A 21,258-nucleotide genomic window follows, 5' to 3' on the forward strand; every position below is an offset into this window, starting at 1 on the left:
GACTCAAAAATAAAAACAAGTAGCCCAAATGAGTAAAGGATATGAATAGGCATTTCTGCAAAGAAGAAATACATGCCAATAAGCACATGAAAATATGCTCAGTGTCGTTAACTATCAAAGAAATGCAGATCAAAATCACTAGAATGGCTATAATAATAAAAAATAAGATATTAATAAGTGTTGGTGAAGGCTGGAAAAAATTTAACCCTGGCTGGTAGAAATATAAAATGATACATCTGCTTTGCAAACAGTCTGGTGGTTTTTGAAAATTGTTAAACCTAGAATTACCATATGACCCAGCAGCTCCACTCCTAAGTATATACCCAAGAGAAATGAAAACATATGTCATATAAAATGTGTATATGAACTTTCATAGCAGAATGAATTTTCATAATAGCTTAAAAGTGGAAACAACTCAAATATCCTTCAACAACTGGATAAATAAGATGTGAAATATTCACAAAATGCAATTATTCAGCAATAAAAAAGGAACGAAGAACTGATCCATGCCACAGCATGGCTAAATCTTGAAATATTATGCTAAAAGAAAGATGTCAGTCACAAAAGACCACATATCACATGATTCCATTTATATGAAGTGTTAAAAGTAGGTAAATCTATGAAGTAAGAGAGTAGATGTGATTTCCCAGAGCTAGGATTCTTGGAGTGGGGGATGGGAGACAAGAGCTATGAGATTTCCTTTTGGGGTGATGAAAATATTCTAAAATTGGTCGTGATGGTGGTTGCACAGCGCTGTGAGTATATTAAAAACATTGAACAGTGCACTTAAATAGGTGAATCATATAGTATATGAATTATATCTCAATAAAGCTTTTATTGAAAAAAGAAAATTATAATACAGTGCCTGCCCTTAGGGAACCTACAAGCTAACTGAATTTTTCTTTTTTGGTTCTTCATCTTAAAAATCCTGGCCACTGCATTTTGAAAGTTTGTTAATTTATTGTCTGTTGGCTACTGTATACTTAGTGCTTTGGAGTTTAGGGTAAAGGTGCAGGAAAGGCAGAGGAGGAAAAAGGACAGAGAATAAGGGCCAAAGAGAACCCAAGGAGTGAAGTCTTCTGAGAAGAGGCCTGGGAGGCCTGTTCAGTCTCTTAGCCTATCTAATAAGTAAGAACCGTGCCTTCAAGACTCCAAATATGAATATCTTTGACTGAGGGTTCCAGTTTTGGTTGTGGTATTTGGAACTGGGTTATCTTAGCCACCTTCTTCTGGTGCAAATGACACTAAAAATATGAAATATCAACCTTGTATCTTTCTCTAGTCTCCCACATTGGCCTGAAGATCTGGATAATTGGTGGGTGTGGGAAGAAAGCCACGGAGAACTTGTATCCATCTGGAGAGTGGCAAGGTGAGAAAGAGCTGGGGAATGACTCAAGAAGATTGGAGTCTAGGAACAAAAGACTCTGAAAACCTCCCTAAGTATATAATGGGAAGGAACTTGGACATCTTGATGACTAAATTGACTCCTACTATGCTGCAGTTCCTGGAGGAGGGTACGGCAATCCACTCCAGTATTCTTGCCTGGAGAATCCTATGGACAGAGGAGCCTGGCAGGCTACGGTCCATAGGGTCATAAAGAGTCAGACACAACTGAAGCTACTCAGCATGCACACACATGCTGTAGTTTTGATTCTAGTCTTGGTTCCCTTCATTTTTCAAGAATCCCAATTTCAATTATCTTCACACCCATTTGTTCTAAACAAGAGCCTGTCTTTTTAAAAACTTTTTATTTTATATTGAAGTATAGCCAATTAACAATGTTGAGATAGTTTCTGGTGCATAGCAAAGGGACGCAGCCATATATATACATGTATCCATTCTCCCCCAAACTCCTCTCCCATCCAGAACAGAGCCTATCTTGACAGAAGGAAGGGGTAGGGGCAGGTAGTGGGGCAGAGAGACATGGCAGGGGGAGAAAGAGTTAATTGCTGGTCTTTAGGAAACAGTCTGATGAGAAAAATGCTAGTGAGCTCTTGGACTTAATAAATAATCAACAAATAGAAAGATTTTCTTTATTTGAAAAAACAAACAAACAAAAAAACACCTTTCTGGATGAGAGATCTTGAGCGAGATTTTTAAAGGAAGTTCCGAGTGTGGACTGCAGATGCATTTCCTCCCGTCATGCTGGGCGCCCCCCACAAGAATAACTCCCCTCAGCACTAGTCAACTGTGGCCCTTTGCCTGCTTATGCCGAGTGACTTGCTGACTGATTTCAGTGATAGCTGAAATCTAGTCAAGGGGCGACTGAACGAATGAGGGGGCTCTTGTGACTCCACATGGTATCCTAGCTTTGGGTTAGGTCTTGACTGGGGAATTCAGTGCATTTGCCTTTAAGGGGAGCAGAAAAGGAGAGTTGGGAGCCCTTGCTGTCCTGTGGGTTACCTACACAAAAACAGACATGTGTTCTCTCTGGCCAGCCCATTCTCTGCTCTTCTTATCCCAACTTGCCTAATTGATACCTTGGCTGATGGTGTCATTAACAATGCTTGAATAATAGCCTGACCTGCTGATTTCAAAATGGGAGAGGTGATTAATATGTCGGAAATCCAGCGAGGGGGAAAAGGGAAGGGGATGTCCCGAGAAATAAAACATGGGAGATGTGTCCTTCTGTGTCCCTGTTGCCCACCCTTCGTTCTTTGACCTCAGGGAAGAACTTGGGGATACAGTCTGACTTCCAGTTCCTTTTTGGTTTTCTGATCCCCCTCTGCTTCTCCTCCCCTGCCTCCCCCAACAGCACACGTTCTGACACCTACAAGCTCGTTACATGATGATGACCTATATTTTTATCTTTTTTATGAGCATCAAACACACATCGTCTTGCAAGCACTTGTGTTTTTTTTTTCTTTCCCCTATTGACGTGTGAGTGCCTTTGATGGTAATTTATTGTAGGGTTGAGCAGCCAGGTCTTAATTGTACCCTAAAATTGCTTACCATTTTGATGCTTCCAAACCATCCCAAAATGTACCTTTTTCCTACAAGAAGGGTGTGGGGCAGCCCCCTTTTAACTGTCTTCTGTGGTAGAATACAGAGTTTAGAGAGAACGTGCAGGCAGACTTCCTCGGCTGGGTTTCAGGGACGCCTTGTCCCCAGCTTCTAATTGCAGTTGGATTGTATGAACGTTTGGTTCTACTCAACAAAACTTTTCTTCGTGGCTTAGGTCAACATGGCTTCACTGGTTGCACAGAATGGTCAATGAGCAGTTTCTACTCTGATAGTCAGGCTCTTCAGCAAATTCCCATTGTGGCTACTTGCTTCTGTGAATTCAGATGGGATATGAAGCAAGAAAGTTGTGCCATAACCTCGGGAGTCTGGGCTATGAGAGGCAGTTAACTCCAAGCAATGCAGTCCTTCTGAAGTCATTCTGTAATAACCTGTAACTCCCACATCTGACCACTCCCTCACCTGATTTAGGGATGACCAGGGGGAGCAGAGGATTAAGAGCATAATTTTAGCCTGAGCAGAACTTCATTCCTTATAATTTGAATTTGGGCCCCATAGTCTTCTTTGCTCCCACGTCACTTTGTCCCTCAGTACAATAAACAGCATCATATACTAGGACACGCAGATTCATTACAGGAGGATGAGTCAGTGTCAGACAACTAGGAATGTAAGCCACGTCTTGAAGAAGTATTAAATATAAAGGAAAAATGAAGACTGAAATTCCTACCTCCCTTTCTGGAGAGACCAGCATAACATCCAGTGTTGACCTAGGTTCTGTGCTGGAAACCGATCTACCTGTGGACTGAGTCCTTGTTGGCTCATGTTACAGACTGTCCATTCCAGCTGAGTTCATTTGTTCTCTCTCTCTCCCACACATGACACTCACCACATGTGCTTGCCGGTACTTGCCTTCAGACATTTTGACAGGCCAGTTTCCTCTTTCTTCAACCTTAGTACTGTTTCTCTGTCCTCTCTGTTCAACCCTGTCCCTCTCCTCTTTGTAGCCTGGTCCTGAAAGTCTCCTCTGCAGTAGTGTTAGTTACTCCAGTCCTGTCTGACTCTTTGTGCTCCTGTGGACTGTCTCCCACCAGGCTCCTCTGTCCATGGGATTCTCCAGGCAAGAATACTGGAGTGGGTTGCCATGCCCTCCTCCAGGGGATAAAGCTGCTTTAATTGGCCTTACCTGACTCCTAGGACTCCATTGTTTCACAGATTCTCAACATTATGTTATTTGCAATTAGCCCTTTGCCCTATTGGCTCCCCACATCCATAAAGGAACTTTTCGTGGCCATCTGAATGAGCCTCCTGACTGAGAGAAAAACTACTCCTACCAGCTTCTTAGGTGAATAAAAATCTCTCTTCTGTGGAAGGCCTCCTGAAGAGGGAGACTGTACCTGCTTCCTCAGCCTCCAGTTTTTACTTCCAGTGGAGCTGGATAGATGCAGATGAACCTGATAAAGACAGTAGCTTCCGTGGTGGAGTCCATGAGAAATGCGACTTTCCTTATGATAACTTAAAGATTGTTCATTCTCAAACTTCAGAAATGGAGTCAGTTACCTGGAAATTTTGAAAAAATGTGGAGTGTCTCTCATGATTACCTGGTTCTCCATTACATGCAGAATAAAGTCCAGATTCCATAGCTTGATCTTCAGAGTCTTCCACAGTGACACTGTCTGTATTTATCTCTACGCTCCTTTACGTAACCTAGACTACAACCTCATGGGTCTTGGGGTTCTTGAACTTATTCTATGCTCTTCGGCTTCCAGAATTTTCACATACTGTTCTTTCTGTCTGGAATGCCATCCTTTCCCTCATTGGCTTATCAAGGTCCTATCCTTCATTTTAGCCCAACTTAAAAATCTTCTCCTTCAAGAATACTTCCTAGATCTCTCAAGTGACCACTATTTCTGTCTCTCTTCCAACTAGAATGTCACATTATCTTGAACCTCTGTAATAGCACTGTTTTGTACTGGAAAAATGTGTGTGTGTATATATATGTATATATATATGTATATATATATGTATATATATACATATATATATAGTATGTAATATATTTATATGTCTCTTTTACTAGACTGTAAACTTCTGGAAGGTAGAGATTGTGTATTTTTGGACTTTGTATCCCTTCCTATGCTTTGCATAATGCTTTGGACAGTAGGTGCTCAAGAAATATCAATTAATTGGAAATCAGGGCCTTGTTTTTTGTGTGCTTTGTTTTTTCAGCCAAGCAGCATGTGAGATCCAACCAGGGATTAAACCTGCACCCCCCTCATTGAAGTGTGGATTCTTAACCACTGGACTCCCAGGGGAGTCCCCAGGGCCTTGCTTTTGTGTTCATTTTGCTCTTACAGTTCTCCTTTAACCGAGTCACCATTTTGTACTGACTGAATTTGATTTTGGGTGTTCTTCCTCTCTGTCTATTGTAAGAGCTGAGCATCTAAAATAATCTAAGTGCAGTGGAACTGACAGGTTTCAGAGGACTCCAAAAGCAGATCCATGCTTGGAAAGTTTCTGGACTGGTTTGAGGTTAGCTTTCCTGCATGGCAAAAGGCATTTGTAGGGATGGCTCTGCCGAGCCACTGGGGAGAAACCAGGATCAAGGGAGAGGAGCCTAAAGGTGAGAAGAAACTGATTTCTGGGAAAGGGATCGGTTTAAGGATTTTGTATGTCAGCAAATAGGGCAGTGTACTTGTTTGCTGCTGCTGCGTCGCTTCAGTCATGTCTGACTCTCATGTCTGACTCTGTGCAACCCCATAGACGGCAACCCACCAGGCTCCCCCGTCCCTGGGATTCTCCAGGCAAGATTCATTTCCCTCCTGGCACCCTGCTTGTTTCTTTATGCTACAATAATGTCGCTGACAGCGCTTTTCCTGTCGGGTGCCTAAGGAAGGGCCGATGGCTCTGCTCCCCTGTGCTTGTTGGTAGGAGAAGAATGTGATGTTTTGACGGCTCCATATGCTTAAGAAAAGACAAATCTAACCTCCTGGGTTTCTTGACAATTCTTCCCATCAACTACTCACTTCCCCACCATCTTAGGTCTCCTGACTTCAACAAGCCCTTTATGTTCTAAGATTAAACTGTTAGATTGTTTCTATCATTACCCTCTCTCATTTCTGAAGGTCTATATGGGTAATTTCTTCAGTCTTAGTCTTCTGTGTTCAATTCTGTGGCTTCTTTTCTCTGTTTGGCTGAGCTGGGTCTTCACTAGGGGGAACAGGCTCTCTAGTGGCCAGTGAGTGGGCTTAGCCGCCGCCCCCTGTCTCCGCATGTGGGATCTTAGTTTCCTGACCAGGAATCGAATCTGCATCCCCTACATTGGAAGGTGGAGTCTTTACCACTGGACCCCTGGGGAAGTCCTTGTAGCCTCTTTCTTGCCATACCCTGATTTATTATCTCCTCTTCCTATAGAAATGCTGGGCTGGAGGAAGCACAAGCTGGAATCAAGATTGCTGAGAGAAATATCAATAACCTCAGATATGCAGATGCCACCACCCTTATGGCAGAAAGTGAAGAGAAACTAAAGAGCCTCTTGATGAAAGTGAAAGAGGAGAGTGAAAAAGTTGGCTTAAAGCTCAACATTCAGAAAACTAAGATCGTGGCATTTGGTCCCATCACTTCATGGCAAATAGATGGGGAAACAGTGGCTGACTTTATTTTTCTGGGCTCCAAAATCACTGCAGATGGTGACGGCAGCCATGAAATTAAAAGACGTTTACTCCTTGGAAGCAAAGTTAGGACCAACATAGACTGCATGTTAAAAAGCAGAGACATTACTTTGCCAACAAAGGTCCGTCTAGTCAAGGCTATGGTTTTTCTGGTCATGTATGGATGTGAGAGATGGACTGTGAAGAAAGCTGAGTGCCGAAGAATTGATGCTTTTGAACTGTGGTGTTGGAGAAGACTCTTGAGAGTCCCTTGGACTGCAAGGAGATCCAACCGGTCCATCCTAGAGGAGATCAGTCCTGGGTGTTCTTTGGAAAGACTGATGTTGAAGCTGAAACTCCAATACTTTGGCACCTGATGCGAAGAGCTGACTCATTTGAAAAGACCCTGGTGCTGGGAAAGATTGAGGGCAGGAGGAGAAGGGGATGACAGAGGATGAGATGGCTGGATGGCATCACTGACTCAATGGACATGGGTTTGGGTGGACTCTGGGAGTTGGTGATGGACCGGGAGGCTTGGCATGCTGCAGTTCATGGGGTCACAAAGAGTCGGACATGACTGAGCGACTGAACTGAACTGAACTTCCTAGCGAAAGTCTTCTCTGATAACCTTACGGAAATGTCCTTAATCTTTCCTCATCCTTCCCAGCCTGGGTGGCGAGACCTCAGCCCAGATCTTTAGTGATGCTCCTATTTCTCTGTGTCCTATTTTCCATCATCCAGGGAATGCCCCCATATAGGTATTTCTTGTCTTATTAACTCTGCATGCACCTGTGCAGCCTCCAGTTTCTCCAGTCAGAGAAGTTATTGGCTGGCTTTCTCTTGCTCAGAAAGTCAACCAGTATTAACAGATGACAACGAAGAGAGATTTAGAAGCTGTTGACTTTCTTGACCCCTTTTTTCCTCCCTTGGTCCTTTCTTTACACCACTCCTTCCATCTTCAGATGCTGGTTGAGCATCTGCTGTGTACTAGGCGCTGTTCTGTGTTTCTCCCTGTATATAGCTTACACTCAATGTTCTTTCTGAGTGGTAGTTTAGATACTGGTTTGCTATGGGAAACTACTTTATCAGATGTCCCCAAATAGTGTCAAAATCCTAGAAGTCTCTGATTGAGGGCACAATTAGGATTTCTCTTCTTTGTTGGCCACTCTCTCCATTCTTAGTATTGCTACTCATCATTGGTCCATCTCTCAGAACTTGATATAGAAATGTTGTTTTATGTCTCATCCTGTGAGGAGCAGTTTTAGCATTTACTGAAGAACTCAAAGGATGGAGGTGGGGAGACTAGATGTGTGCATGCATGCATGCTCGGTCAGTTCAGGTGTGTCTGATTCTTGGGGAGACTAGATATTCCCCCCCAAAAACAGAAGCCCAACTTCTTACCTTCACAGAACTTAAACTTTTAACAAATGAGACAGAAAACATTCCTCCTACTGTTATATATAAATGCACATATGTGCTGCTTATACAATTAAATATTATTGAAAAACTAAAATGGAGCAAAGAAGTCATCTCAGTTACTTGGAGCTAATAACGAAAGGCTCTTTGGAGGAAAGGCTTTGAGCAGCTGGGTTTTGATAGGAGATGTGGAAAATAGAGGCCATGAAGACAACGTTCTAGGGGATAGGAGATGATAGTCAATCACAGGCTTAGATGTGGGAATGAGTGGGGATGTGGGAGTTGGTGAGTGGGTTATCCTGGCTGAAGCACAAGGTCTAAGTAGGAAAAATAAAAAGAAATAGGTTCAGTGAGAGATTAGAGTAGGATTGGTGGACATGATCAACCTAGGTTGATGTGTCTTCCTAGCTGAAGACAGGGGAATAAATAAAATAGCTTTAGGAGGACTAAAATTTTTATTCTTCCCCTCAACTTTTGGGAAAAGGGTATTAAGGCATTTGGAACTCTGACTACTATCTGACATAAGGGTTCTGCTAACATGACGGAAGGGACAAAGATCAAGGATAATATAAGCCCAAGGGTCTGTTTTTTTTTTTTTCCAAAATATTGCTTAAATTTCAGCTATAATCATTTATTCACAAGAACTCCGTTCTTCCCTTTGCTTGGTTCTACTCTGGAATCATAGAATGACCCTACGGAAATGAGCTTACCCAGTCACATGCTTCTTGCATCCTGTCTCCCCATCTCTCCTGTATAACAAGGCTTCAAGGTGAGGCAAAGAAACTTTCACACCTGGTGTCTATCCATTGACTTTCGCCTTTCTGGACTGACCCTGCTTGAGGGGAGGAAATATTCATGGAGAAACTGCCTTTAGATTTAGTCAGAGAGGTCTTCTAAATCTGGGTTCTGTTAGCTACTATAGGGGAAAAGCTTCCTTCATAGCTCAGTTGGTAAAGAATCTACCTGCAGTGCAGGAGGCCCGGGTTTGATTCCTGGGTTGAGAAGATTCCCTGGAGAAGGAAATGGCAACCCACTCCAGCATTCTTGCCTGGAGAATCCCATGGATAGAGGAGCCTGGCAGGCTACAGTCCATGGGGTGGCAAGAGTTGGACACGACTTAGCGACTAAACCACCACCATAGGGAAAGAGAGGACCGGCTCTAGCTTCCAGGACTTTTATGATATTTTCACCTTGAACCTCTGCTGGAATTTCCTCTGAAGCAGAAGGAAGGGACGACCACTTTCCATATAATGCTTAAATATGAACAAGGAGAAAAGATATTCTTCTCTTCGATATATTTAGGTTTAAAAGACAAAATACCAACAAAAGAATTAAATTTTGTGGGGAAAGAAAGAGTAGAAACACAAAAGAAAGAAGAACTTCCCAACAAAGTGGATTATTGAGATGACTGAAAGAAACTGTGGTGTGTGCTTTGGCAGCATATATACTAAAATCGGAATAAGGGGATTTCCTGCTGGTCCAGTGGTTAAGACTCTGCGCTTCTACAGCAGGGGGCATGGGTTCAATCCCTGGTGGGGGAGCTAAGAGCCTGAATGTCCAACAGCGCAGCAATAGATAAATATTTAAAATTAAAAATAAAAGAAATTGGAATAATACCGGAGAAGATTAGCATGGCTCCTGTGCAAGAATGGCATGCACATTCATAAAGGAAATTGTGTAGTTCCTTTTATCTGAGGAACTAGAAGAATTAGGTCAATTACCAACTGTCTGCATGATTTTGGAGGTGATGAAACAGATGTGGAGACCTCCAAAGTTCTGAAGGCCTAAGACTCAGTGATTTCAGAACAGGAATTAGCTGGAGGAAGCCAGAAGGACTTGAACTCATTTTTCATATCTCTCTTACCATGGCTGCATGCCTTTCTGGTTTCTCAAAAAAAACTTTTTTTTTTTTTTTTTGCTTTTCTAATTCAGAGATAGAAAACCTTGAGGAAAATGAAGATGAAGTTTATTCACCTAGATGTGCACATGGAATTTTGTGATCAATTCTGATATGATTTTCATATCTAGATGATTAATCAAGGTGAATTTTCATATAGACGTTGGGTAAAGTCTTTATTCCTGATTTGTGGATTATCCACTTGGCGGGTTTTTGCAGACTCCATACTTGCACTGCCTTGGGTTTGGCAGAAACAGTGTGTCAGGAAGAACATCAGGGGGACTTCCCTGGTGGCCCAGTGATTGAGAGTCAGCCTTGCAGTGCTGGAAACATGGGTTTGATAATCCCTGGTCAGGTTACTAGGGCTTCCCTGGTAGCTCAGCTGGTAAATAATCTGCTTGGAATGCAGGAGACCTGGGTTCCATCCCTGGGTTGGGAAGATCCCCTGGAGAAGGGAACGGCTACCCACTCCAGTATTCTGGCCTGGAGAATTCCATGGACTGTATAGTCCGTGGGGTTGCAAAGAGTTGGACATGACTGAACAACTTTCAGGGAAACTAATATCTCACATACGGCGGAGCAATTAGGCCCCACAACTGGAGAATCCATGCACTGCAACGAAGATTCCCGCATGCCACGACTAAGACCCAAGGCAGCCAAATAAATGAATTTTAAAAGAAAAGGAAAGACCATGAGGGGTAGACACAGATGGTATGTTTGCAAGTGTTTGTATGTGAGCAACTTTATGTAGGTAAAGTAATATGCATATATTTCACTCACTTTTTTTGGTAATGTTAATTACATTTTGAGCTTATATATTTATTTGGGAGTCTGTTTAATAGTGGCCTCTACCCCTAGATGGTAAGCTTCATGCAAGACTTATATTTATTTCATGCACCCTTTCACACTCAACATTTGTCACAGGACTGAGCACATAGTAGCCAGTCAACAAATGAAAGAATTCCGTGTGCCTCTGCTCTTATCTACTGGTTTGGATAATGAGAAGTGCCTTTCCAGGGGCTGGGAGGAATCTGTACTATGGCAAGTGGAGGAATCAGAGATGAGCCACAGACTGAGATCAGATCTCTCCAGGTGAGGCTGGCAGCCCGAGGACAGATCCCTTGTTGACATCCTCTGCCCATCACTGGCTGCATCTTGTGGTAATACCTAGGGCACAGGCCAGGGAGTGATCCAGGGCTATCAGAATAGACATCTTATTCCAGCTGCAATTGTTCCAGATTAGCAGGGTTCCCAGCCCACTGACCTGCTGGGCACTGGGGGTGGGGAGGGGGGGGGTCGGTGGCATGAGTCAGAGAGGAATGTGGGGCTGGTTGTTTGGGAGTTTCGCTCTGTGAGGAGAAGCCGGTTCCCCATGCTTGTCAGTTCTCTAATGGCATCCCCAGGGCAGAGCCTAGAAACAATCAGTTGAAGAAGACAAACTGAGCAGCCACACTCCTCTGAATCCCCCAGGATGTTGACAGGAGAAGAATTTAAATGGATATTAATGGGCAGAGGACAATCCATAGACCATGAAAGTATCATCAAGTGTTTCAATGGAAAGAATGCTTGAGAGCTCATCTTATCTATACTTCTGCCTTCATCCCAGATAAATAAAAATCTTTTTCCCTTGAAGATTTTTTTGGCCTATAACACGGAGGCCTTACCAGGGCAGTGGGAGCTTGGTGTAAATTTTCCCAGGTCCCATTTCCTCATCGCCCTGTTGGGACTACATGAATGCACCAGACAGATCCTCACATCTACTCCCCACCTCTTCACACGGCGTGCTGCGATGGGCCATGGCTGCAGGTGTGGAGAGGCCCTGGTTCTTGGGTCTTATTGGAGAGGGGACCTATGAATCTTGTAAATGTGATGACATCGGCAATGACAGACTTCAGCCGCCTGCTAGTCTGTAATTGAAGCCAAGAATTCAGCACACGCTCGGACACACCCAGCCTTCACGGCGGGTTCCCAGAAGCGGGTTCCTGCACAGCCACCAGGCTAGGAGGACCCTCACTGAACCAACGCTCCCTGACAAGCTCCAGGGCCTCAGAGCTGCCTCCTATATCCCCAAACCAAGCGATAATCTTATCCCTCTTTCTGTTTCCATTCCCAATGGTGCCTAAATTGTTGCAAGTTATTCCCTGTTGTTAAATCCCCGGTAAATGAGATTCAATCTCCTGATAGCATCATGGGGTGTTCTTTCACTTTGATTTAGCTGAAAATTTTTTTGTTATAATCAGAGCCTAAAATTGATCAAGCCAGAAAGCATCTACACTGCTTTGAAGCCCCAGGCAAATAGGTTGGGGATTTTTCCTGCTGTTCTCCACCTCTCTCCATAATGAGATGCTTTGTTCCAGTGAATGAATCGGCCTTGATCCAGACTTTCAGACTCTATGACAGGACATTTCTACCCTCCCTCTGCCTCTAGGCAGGACTGAATTTAACTCATCCCACACTGAAGGCTGTCTCCTCTAGACCTTGTTTCAAGATTTCCTCAGTTTTCAGCATCTTCTGGTTGAACGTGCACAGCTCTTTGCCTTTGCTGTCTAATTTCAATTTCCTTTGGCAATTCTAACCCATACTTGTCACTGTGAAAAGGGAGATCCAGGGAATTCCCTGGCAGTCCAGTGGCTAGGAGCTGGCACTTCCACTGCTGGGGGCCTGGGTTCCATTCCTGGTTGGGGAATTAAGATCCCGTAAGATCGCCTGGCGTACCCTGCCCACCCCCGCTCCCGCACCCAAAAAGGGAGATCCAGGTGTCTTCAGCTGAAAGTTCTCAATTCTTTTATAAAGCTTCTCAAATGTTAGTTTAGTTTCATGTCTGTCTTCCTTGTACCAGAAGAGGAAGAGGAACATTATTTGAATGTTGCCCCATTTCCTGAGCACTGTCGACCTGAGCCGGTGGTCCACATTTCTGTCACTTTGTCGTGTGGCCCACCCCAATATATCTTATCCTTTCTTTGGACTGAGGCCTCAGATGGAGTTTTCTCTGTCTGGGATGCCTTTCCATGTCTCATCATTCCTGCCTTTCCGTGACTTTAAGGCCCTGTTCCATTTTCTCTCCCTCTCCCTGTCAATTGCCTTTCCTAAGCACATCTGTGCTCCCAGTCCTTCTGATTCCCTCTCTCAGCAACGTGAGGAACTTCATTCAGCTGGCCTCAAGATCTGTGCTTGTCTTTACTGTCTTTAATACGAAGACAATATTGTCTTTCAGTTTATTGTCTTTAATATGAAGTCCAGATGAAACAAGTCCTGAGGAGCAGACAGGGGACCAGTAGCGGAGTATTACAGGGGTGTAGAATAACACAGAAGTCAAGAACCGACCCCGGGCTTCTCGTGTGGGTCTGTAACTCTGGGCAACTCATAACCTCTCTGGCCTTTCAGTCAACTGTTTGGACAGGGAAGTGTTGCATTAGGTCATCTCTGAAACCACTTTAAATATTATGAATTTGTGTTTTCCTTTCTTTCTTGGTCTCCTCCAAAATTATTGACAGAACTCTACAAGCAGGGAAATCAGAGAATAAAAGAAACATAAATTCAGAGACATGATTGGAACTCACAGAGGAAGAACCATGTAAGGACCAAGGAGAAGATGGCCACCTGCAAGCCAAGGACAGAGGCCACAAAAGAAGTTAAACCTGCCAACACCTTGATCTTGGACTTCTAGCCTCCAGAACTAAGAAATGAGTTTCTATTTTAGCCAGAAAAAAAAAAAAAAAAAGGAGCAAGAGAGATACCTAACTAGTAGGGGTTTGAAAATGCCATTTTAGTGTGTTAGTAATGCTGGTGGTAATGATTGGGAATTTGTAGCAAGGACCAGGGAGGGCAATCTTGTATACAGAAATACCTGTGATATGTTTTAGAGGGTAGGGAAGTGGCTATGGCCTAAGTCTTACATCCTTTGTACAGTGACCCTGTATCCTAGAAATATGCTTATTCTACCTCAGGAAGATGGGCCCACCTCCACTGGAGTCACTAAAAAAGACTACATGTAGTTCTTACTCATTTCTTTCTTAGAAACCCCCAAGTCCTATGTGAGTAAATAAAGAAGACTAGTTCTTATCTGGAGCTAAAAAAAAATCTTCATTTTCTAAATGGAACTCAAATTTCTTCTATGTTATATTGGCTGTTATGCTTCATAACAATCCCTGTAAAATAAAAGGGCATAAAACCCAGTCATTTATAAGGTTATGTGGCTGTGTGTGTGTGTAATCCACGTGATTACTACTGTTGACTAGAAGAGGCCCAGAAAATGTCACACTGACCATGTCACTTACCCTAAGCAGCGACAGACCGACATTAGTTTAAATAACTGGACCACTTAGATATTTTTAAAGGGGATCCCTGAAGACCTAAAGGAGTTGGGGGGAGATGAATATTTATGAAATACCTACTCTATGCTGGGTATTATTAAAAACTCTTTATATACCATTTTGGCCTAAATATAAGGTGAAGTTGTATCTTCCCAAAATAAGTTCCCAGAAAAGAAGGTGGTTTATATATGAATCCTCATAAAATAAAGTCTCATATTGTAGAATATGTTTTTAATTTCTTGAATTTGAGAAATTATGTTCTTGTTTTGGGAAGACACATCTGCCAGAAAAAACAACCAACAACACTCCCTCCCCCCCAGATAAAAACAGAATCAATGCTACTTTGAATTGCTTATAGAGGCTATTGAATGAAATCTGTTAAAACAAACAAAACAAAACAAAAACCACTTCAGTTTCTGGAAACATGACAGGCTAGGTTATTTGAATCAAATTTCCTGCTGAAAACAACTAAAAATGCTAGATGAAATATTTAAAACATCTTAAAAGCGTCAAAAAGCTGACAAGATAGTAAGGAAATATCAGGCCAAATTTAATGAAAGGTGAAAATTCAAAGTGGTAAGTGGAATAAAGAGGCAAGTTTTGACCAGAAGGTATTTGCTGATAAAGGCAAACTCAACTCTGGTCTCAGAAGTTAAAACTCAGGATTGGCTAACGCGGGGAGTCTGATAGGAAACCTTTCCTATAACATACTGAAGAATCAAAGGGTTACATCCTTAGGGTAAGGGTGAAACAGAAGTACACCTAATTTTTCTTCTACCTCCTGAAGGACTGCAAGAAAGTGTCCCTGGTGCTGAACACAGCAGGGGGGAAATTCTGAGCAAGCCAGATTTGTAGCCAAATTTACATTACCTAGGTAATCAAAGAAAACCTCAAACCTTGAATTTTACAATAATGCCAAACAAGTATTTCCCTAGGCATCTGGCAAAGGTAAAACGCAAATCCTCCCTCGGTGAAAACACGTTAATCCTAACCTTCAAAACTGTCCACAAGTTATTCTTCAAAGGCAATGAATAAGCAAGCACAGGGAGGGAAGGCACCATAAAAGAGAATCAGCAATAACCAGACAACAGAAACAGATTCATGACGACTTCAGACGCTGAAATTCTCAGGAATACAAGACAAGTCAGAAAACAGTTACAGGGAAAATATGAAAAGTGACCTAGTGGACTTGAAACAGAATTAAGTACAGTAAGTACCCTACATACAAATGAGTTTTGTTCTGAGAGTGCATTCGAAAGTCCAATTTTTTCATAAGTCCAACAAAGTTAGCCTAGGTATTCAACTAACACAATTGGCTATATAATACTGTGCGTAATAGGTTTATAATACTTTTCACACAAATAATACATAAGAAACAAACACAAAAAATAAAGAAAACTTTTTATTTATTTTTATTTTTGGTTGCACTGGGTCTTCGTTGCTCCGCACAGGCTTTCTCTGGTTGCTGCAGGTGGAGCCCACTCTTCGTTGCAGTGCTCCGGCTTTTCACTGCAGTAACTTCTCTAGTTGTGAAGCATGGGCTCTGGATGCAACGGCTTCAGTAGTTGTGGTGTGTGAGCTCCATAGTTGTGGCTCACAGGTTTAGTTGCTCTGTGGTGTGTGGAATCTTCCTGGGCTAGAGATCAAACTCATGTGTCCTGCATTGGCAGGCAGATTCTTATCCACTGTACCACCAGTTCAGTTCAGTCACTCAGTCTTGTCCGACTCTTTGCGACCCCATGAATCGCAGCACGCCAGGCCTCCTTGTCCATCACCATCTCCCGGAGTTCACTCGGACTCACGTCCATTGAGTCAGTCATGCCATCCAGCCATCTCATCCTCTGTCATGCCCTTTTCCTCCTGCCCCCAATCCCTCCCAGCATCAGAGTCTTTTCCAATGAGTCAACTCTTCGCATGAGGTGGCCAAAGTATTGGAGTTTCAGCTTTAGCATCATTCCTTCCAAAGAACACCCAGGACTGATCTCCTTCAGAATGGACTGGTTGGATCTCCTGGCAGTCCAAGGGACTCTCAAGAGCCTTCTCCAACACCATAGTTCAAAAGCATCAATTCTTCGGCGCTCAGCTTTCTTCACAGTCCAACTCTCACATCCATACTTGACCACTGGAAAAACCATAGCTTTGATTAGACAGACTTTTTTTGGCAAAGTAATGTCTCTGCTTTTGAATACGCTATCTAGGTTGGTCATAACCTTTCTTTCAAGGAGTAAGCGTCTTTTAATTTCATGGCTGCAATCACCATCTGCACTAATTTTGGAGCCCCCCAAAATAAATACTGTTTCCGCATCTATTTCCCATGAAGTGATGGGACCAGATGCCACAGTCTTAGTTTTCTGAATGTTGAGCTTTAAGCCAACTTTTTCACTCTCCTCTTTCACTTTCATCAAGAGGCTTTTTAGTTCCTCTTCACTTTCTGCCATAAGGGTGGTGTCATCTGTATATCTGAGGTTATTGATATTTCTCCCGGCAATCTTGATTCCAGCTTGTGCTTCTTCCAGCCTAGCGTTTCTGTATTCTGCATAGAAGTTAAATAAGCAGGGTGATAATATACAGCCTTGACATACTCCTTTTCCTATTTGGAACCAGTCTGTTGTTCCATGTCCAGTTCTAACTGTTGCTTCCTGACCTGCATATAGGTTTCTCAAGAGGCAGGTCAGGTGGTCTGGTATTCCCATCTCTTTCAGAATATTCCACAGTTTCTTGTGATCCACACACTCAAAGGCTTTGGCATAGTCAATAAAGCAGAAATAGATGTTTTTCTGGAACTCTCTTGCTTTTTCGATGATCCAGCGGATGTTGGCAATTTGATCTCTGGTTCCTCTGCCTTTTCTAAAATCAGCTTGAACATCTGGAAGTTCACGGTTCATGTATTGCTGAAGCCTGGCTTGGAGAATTTTGAGCATTACTTTACTAGCATGGGAGATGAGTGCAATTGTGCAGTAGTTTGAGCATTCTTTGGCATTGCCTTTCTTTGGGATTGGAATGAAAACTGCCCTTTTCCAGTCCTGTGGCCACTGCTGAGTTTTCCAAATTTGCTGGCATATTGAGTGCAGCACTTTCACAGCATCATCTTTCAGGATTTGAAATAGCTCAACTGGAATTCCATCACCTCCACTAGCTTTGTTCGTAGTGATACTTTCTAAGGCCCACTTAACTTCACACTCCAAGATGTTTGGCTCTAGGTGAGTGATCACACCATCATGGTTATCTGGGTCATGAAGATCTTTTTTGTATAGTTCTTCTGTGTATTCTTGCCACCGCTTCTTAATATCTTCTGCTTCTGTTAGGTCCATACCATTTCTGTCCTTTATTGTGCCCATCCTTGCATGAAATGTTCCCTTGGTATCTCTAATTTTCTTGAAGAGATCTCTAGTCTTTCCTGTTCTATTGTTTTTCTTTATTTCTTTGCATTGTTCACTTAGGAAGGCTTTCTTATATCTCCTTGCTATTCTTTGGAACCCTGCATTCAGATGGGTATATCTTTCCTTTTGTCCCCTGCCTTTCACTTTTCTGCTTTTCTGAGCTATTTGTAAGGCCTCCTCAGACAACCATTTTGCCTTTTTGCATTTCTTTTTCTTGGGGATGGTTTTGATCACCGCCTCCTGTACAATGTCTCGAACCTCCATCCATAGTTCTTCAGGCACTCTATCAGATCAGCTAGCATCGAATGAACAGACCAGAAGAGTCTGACTTGAGGAGGGAGAGGAAGTGCGAGATGCTTGACCTGAAGGATCATCAGCAATAGGAGACAGAGGGGAAGCTGCAGTTTTACTCATATCTGACATTGACGGAACACATTCTCATCTTTGAAAATTCGTGAAGGTTCACATATACAGGACTTAGTGTAGAATGAAACTAACAGCAGATTGGATCATCCAATTGAAGAGAGAACTGGCAAACTGAGAGATAAGTCAGAAAAAGTCCAGAATGCAGCACAGAGAGACAGAGACAAAAATATGAAAATATAGAAGAGAGTTGAGTGATATGGAAGATAGAGTGAGAAGACCTGCCATATATTAATTAAAGTCCCAAAACAAAAGGAGAGAAACAGTAGAGCAGAGGCAATATCTGAAGAGTTAATCACCCTACAGAATTTTCTAAAACTGTTTAGTCGCTAAGAAGCCCAATGAGTTCCAAGCAAGTTAAATAAAGAAACTCCATACTTAACTAGTGTCAGTGAAACTACAGAATATGAAAAATGAGAGTAAAAGAAAATAAGAAGCCAGGTAAGAGGACTGCTTACAAGGAAAGAGCTGATTTGGAACATATTTTCCCATTGTAAACACCTAGAAAATGCACATGAAAAGATATTCTCAAATACTGAGCCCAGAAGTGATGCAGGACTATGATACCTGAGAGAGGAAAACAAACAAGGTGAACCCTATCATCACCCTGGATTCCAGCCTGGAGGCAATTTGGAAACAGTAGCAGCAGAGACAGTAGGCATCAAGCAGAGTATGGGGGTCACGCCAAGTTGAGGTAGGAACTGGAGTTCAGGGAAGCTGAGACAGCTAGAATTGGTGGGTAAGAAGACTTTAGAGGAGGAGTTATGCAGAGAAAGAGCTCCAGAAGTCTGCCTACAACTTCCTGGAATTTTTTGGATTAATACTAATCTGTGCCTGGGTAGGGTAAAACTCCATGATACTGAGCAAAGAACAACAGCAGATAAGTGTAAGTTGGACAGTTCTTAGAATTTACACAGGACTGGGAAACATTCAGATTCCATTCACTTAGACATCATTGAACACCTGGAGTAATCAGTGGAAATTCCAGAAGGAATTTCCTTAGTACCAAGGCTAAACTAACCCCGATTTATCCCTAACAGTCCATGTATGTTCCACAAGGACTTGAACACCAATTGTTCACAGCAGCCTTATTCATAATAGAGCTAAAACTGTAAACAACTCAAAAGTCCATCATCTGGTAAATGGATCACAAGTTGTGGGATACACACAATGAGATACTTCTCAGCAACAAGAAGGAATAAACTCTCAACACATGCAACTTCAGAATACTGGGAAGTGTACATTCACATCTGAGTTTCCTTACATTATTCAACTAGAGTTGTTACGTTTTTTTTCTTTATTTTCAGGAGTCTCTTGCAAAGTCTAGATATATGCTACTCAGAGTGTGGCTCATGACCACAGTATTGGCATTACCCAGACCTTGGAAGAAATGGAGAATGTCAGCCCTGCGTTGGACCTACTGAATCAAGACCCACATTTTAACAAGATCCCCAGGTGTTCTTTTATGTATTAAAATGTGCCCCCTTGACCCATTACTTCATGATTTAGTAAATATGATTATAGTAAATCATATCCTTCTTGACTTAAAATTTTTCATTGTATCCTTACCCAGCCAAATTTTATCTTTGTAAATAAAGATCACTATTGGCGACAGTCAGTCCTGCATCTCTTCCCTGGGCCATCCTTGACTTCATTTTGTCTTAGGGAGGAGAATCTAGGAGTGGATTCTTATCCTGTGTGTGGCCACACCATTGTTTTATACAAAATCACATCTGAATGGTGTTCTGTAAGCATTCTAGTAGTCTTGTGCTTCTAGTGCCAAAGAGCAGAGTTCTGCCCTCTGATGACAGGGATATAAAAGTACAAATGCACATACACACTACTGATGCAATATATAAAATAGTGGCTCAGCAGTAAAGAATCTGCTTGCAATGCAGGAGACGCAGGTCAGGAAGATCCCCTAGAGGAGGAAGTGGCAACCCACTCCAGTGTTCTTGCCTGGAGAATCCCATGGATGGAGGAGTCGGGCAGGCTACAGTCCATAGGATTGCAAAGAGTCAGATACGACCGAGAACAAAAGCACAAAATGAGAACATGTATACAGCACAGGGAACTCCACTTAATGTACTGTGGTGACCTGAACGAAAAGGAAATCCAAAAGGGAGGGGATATATGGATGCGTATAGTCGATCCATTTTGCTGTACAGTAAGAAACTAATACAATGTTATAAAGCAAGTACATCTCAATAAAAATTAATTTTAAAAAGTATAAACTTACTTTTCTAAAAAACAGAAGTAGAGTTACAGATGTACAAACGAAACTAAGAGGTAAGGGGGAAGAGATCAATTGAGAGGTTGGGATTGATATATACACACTGCTATATATAGAATAGATAACTAATAAGGATCTACCGTATAGCACAGGGAACTCTACTCAATACTCTGTAATGGCCTATATGGGAAAAGAACCTTAAAAAGAGTGGATATATGTACATGTATAATTGATTCACTTTGTTGTACACCTGAAACTAACGTAACACTGTAAATCAGCATGTACACACTGCTATATTCACAAATGGATACTCAACAAGGACCTACTGTATCGCACATGGAACTCTACCCAAGGTTATGTGCCAGCCTGGATGGGAGGGGGACTGTGGGGAGAGTGGATACACGTATATGTATGGCTGAGTCCCTTTGCTATTCACCTGAAACTATCACAAATTCTTAAGGCGATACCCCCATACAAAATAAAAAGTTTAAAATTTGGAAAAAACTATACTCCAATAAAAATTATTTTAAAAAAGAATAAACCAAATGATTAACAAGAAAGTCATGGAGTCAGTCTCTGACTTTGGGGATTTCCCAGTTTAAGGTCTAGTTTGGGAAAGTGCTCTCTCTCTCTCTCTCACACACACACACACACACGCACACACACACACACACACACAGAGCAATAAAAGACTTAAGAACACTTAATAAGGTAATGTTTCAAAAGAGGCAAAGCAGATAATGACACTATATTTGTAACTGCTACGCAGTCACAGAGCAACAGAGCTGTCACTACTGGGATGAGTTAACAAGGGAAGTCTTCCTGCAAATAGGAAGTTTTATGTGGAGTTTAGGCAAACCAGAGTTTAAGTCATTACTGTGCAGTTTATTAGCCATATAATCGTGGGCAAAATGCCTAATCATTCCAAGTACCAGTTAACTCTTTTGTAAAATGTGGATAATTATACTACTTGCCTTAAAAGTTCTTT

General features: G+C 42.3%; 1 pseudogene; it reads left to right on the plus strand.

Annotated features, from left to right (window-relative positions):
• The first annotated feature begins 9,606 nt into the window (after positions 1–9,606).
• LOC129642552 (uncharacterized) lies at positions 9,607–9,707 on the plus strand (annotated as a pseudogene).
• The last annotated feature ends 11,551 nt before the right edge of the window (positions 9,708–21,258 follow it).

Source organism: Bubalus kerabau, chromosome 1 (assembly GCF_029407905.1).
Source record: "Bubalus kerabau isolate K-KA32 ecotype Philippines breed swamp buffalo chromosome 1, PCC_UOA_SB_1v2, whole genome shotgun sequence".
In the NCBI taxonomy this organism is placed as follows: Eukaryota; Metazoa; Chordata; class Mammalia; order Artiodactyla; family Bovidae; genus Bubalus; species Bubalus kerabau.